This window comes from Nicotiana tomentosiformis, chromosome 9 (genome assembly GCF_000390325.3).
Source record: "Nicotiana tomentosiformis chromosome 9, ASM39032v3, whole genome shotgun sequence".
Taxonomy (NCBI): domain Eukaryota; kingdom Viridiplantae; phylum Streptophyta; class Magnoliopsida; order Solanales; family Solanaceae; genus Nicotiana; species Nicotiana tomentosiformis.
Genome location: NC_090820.1, coordinates 30,958,909 through 30,961,921, shown reverse-complemented (window position 1 = coordinate 30,961,921; position 3,013 = coordinate 30,958,909).

The following is a 3,013-nucleotide window of genomic DNA, read 5'->3' as shown; positions in this document are numbered from 1 at the left end:
AGCAGAGCCACAGGTGTGACTGGTGAGTCCGCAGGAGCGAAAAGGCTGGGCAAATATTTAAAATCGAGGGTTTAAGTCTTCTTCTCATTTTGAGAGTTTTGGAGTACGAATTTAGGCGCTTTTTGAAGAGGTTTTTACCCAGATTGAAGAGGTAAGTGAATTTTGATCACTTTTAAACATGTATTTTGAATACCCATTGATTATTTTACCTAATTATCATGAATCTAAGTTGGAATTTGGGGTTTTGAACCCATGTATTGGAGAGTAAGATTTGAGGGATTAAGGGTCGATTTGTGGTCGGAATTGAATGATTTTGGTATGGTTGGACTCGTTATGGAATGGGAGTTCGAATTTTATAAATTTTATCGGATTTCGAGATGTGGGTCCGGGGTTGAACTTTTGACTTTAGTTCAAGATCTAAGCTTTATCATTTGGAATAAATTCCTATAGCTTATATTGATAGTATTACGTTATTTTTGGCTAGATTCGAGCCTTCCGGAGATTGATACGCGTGTGAAGGGCTTACTAGTAGAGTGATTTGATTTTCTTGAGGTAAGTATCTTATCTAAACTCAGTTGAGGCACTAGTTTCCTGAATTATTGTGATAGCTACATATTATTGGGTGCGCACATGCGTGGGGTTGAACCCATATGCGGGCACCGGGGTTATTTATTCATGTTCGGGTTGTGTTCAGGCTCTTATAAGCCTAGAATTTGAATGTTAAAGCTTAAGCTATGATGCTTCGCAGATTTGTGTCATTGTTGTGAACTATTTGAGCCATGTTTGAGGCTACATAAGGGTTTAATCCCTAAATGAATTGATAAATGTTATTCTTTGATGAAATTGCCGATTTGAGCTATTGTAATACACTTGCACATGCCTACACTTTAGCATGTCGTTTATACCAGTCCAGAGCATGAGATTTGTTATTCACTCGTTTCATACATGCATACTTATGTATTTGCTCCTGTATGACATGATATGACTGGGTGCCTGTGACCACGCCGGACGAATTGTGTTGTTATACATATGACCATGCCTGACGAATTATGTTGTTATGTCTGTGACCATGTCGGGCGGATTGTGATGTTATGGTTGTGACCATGCCGGGAAGATTGTGTTGTTATGCATGTGACCATGCTGGGCGGATTGTGTTGTTATGCCTGTGACCATGCCGTCAGATTGTGTTGTTAGGCTTGTGACCACGCCGGACGGATTGTATTGTTGTGTCTATGATCACGCCGGGCGGATTTTGATATTGAGCATGTGACCATGCTGGGCGGTAGCACGTTGAATTGATCATGCTTGCGTGTGGATATGGATCCTTCCCCCCTAGGGTCACCCTCTCATGTTTCTCTCATGATTGTGTACACACAGTTATTGAGAATACTGATTAGTGGTTTGGAACGGATATGGAAAAATTGAGGAATAACTGGCCAGTGTTTTGTTAGATTTTGTATTTCATCTTTACTTACAATTTTCTTGATCATTTATCCGATTTAACTTCATATCATCTCTATATGTCAAGATATTGACTGATAGGGTATTTGAGAATCTGTACACATACACACACGGATGTTTTCTTAGTGAACTTTATTATTTGATTCCAAATGTTGTTCTGTACCGAGTTAAAGGATGCAACTATGCAGGTGATAGCTAGTATCATTATAATTTGTACTTCTCTTTCCTTTCCATGTTTATTTATGATACTTATTGAGTACATTGGGTCGGTTGTACTCATACTACAGTCTGCACATAATTGTGCAGATCCTGGTGTGGGGAACAGTTATCTGTAGTAGGCTTTCTTGTTGGACTATTTGCTAGAGGCGAGGTAGAGCTGCATCCTTGGTCGCAGCTTGACTTGTCTTTTCCTTTCATACTATTGTTACAGTTCAGACAGTGTATTTTTTATTATTTTTCAGACTTGTATTCCATTATAGAAGCTTATGACTCCGTACTTACTAGTTTATGGGGATTTACTTTGTATTAACAATTATATTATATTGAAACCTCATACTTATGATATTTCTATAAATTTCGTTATTCTGTTGCCTTCATTATCATATTTCGGCTTGCCTAACCGGCTAGGCGCCATCATGATGGGTAGGGATTTTGGGTCGTGACAAGTTAGTAGTAGAGCCCTAGATTCATAGGTATTACGAGTCATGAGCAGGTTTAGTAGAGTCTTGCGGATCGGCATAGAGATGTTTGTACCTATCTTCGAGAGTCTATCGAATTATTAGGAAAACTTCACTTTCTTTTATTCTTGTCGTGCGAATTTTTTGATTCCAGAATCTAAACTTATTTTATTTTATTCTCTCATAGATGGTGAGGACACGTGCTACCAGATCGGGCGGACGGCCACCAGTACCATCAGCTAGGGTCGCGAGAGGCCGAGGCTGCGGTAAAGGCCTAGGTGTGTCTCGTTCAGCAGCTAGAGCATCACCTGTCGAGCCACTAGTTGCTCCCACTTAGGAGCAGATACCAGATGTGGTATATCCGGTGGCACCAGCTCAGGCACCAGTTGTGCCCATTGTGATTCCAGGCCTTCAAGAGGCTTTGGCCCAGATATTGACTGTATACATTAGCCTTGCTTGGGCAGTTTAAGTTCAGGCCGGACTAGCCACTTCTCAGGTCGGAGGAGGTGCTTAGACTGCCGCCGCCTGTACTCCAGAGCAGGTGGTTTAGGGACTTTAGACACCGAGGGTACTACTAGCCTAGCTGGTTGTAGCTGCTCAAGCCCAGGTGGGTCCACCTATGAGTGACGAGGAACAGAAGAGTCTAGAGCGGTTTGGGAGGCTCATGCCTCCAACTTTCAGTGGGGTTGAGTCAGAGGATGCCTAGGATTTCTTAGACAGATACCAGCGGATACTTCGCATGACAGGTATTCTGAAGACTGGTGGAGTCTCATTTACTACTTTTCAGTTGTCGGGGACAACCTTCAGATCGTGGGAGGCCTATGAGTTGAGCAAATCAGCCGGTGCTGCACCACTTTCGTGGCATGAGTTCTCAG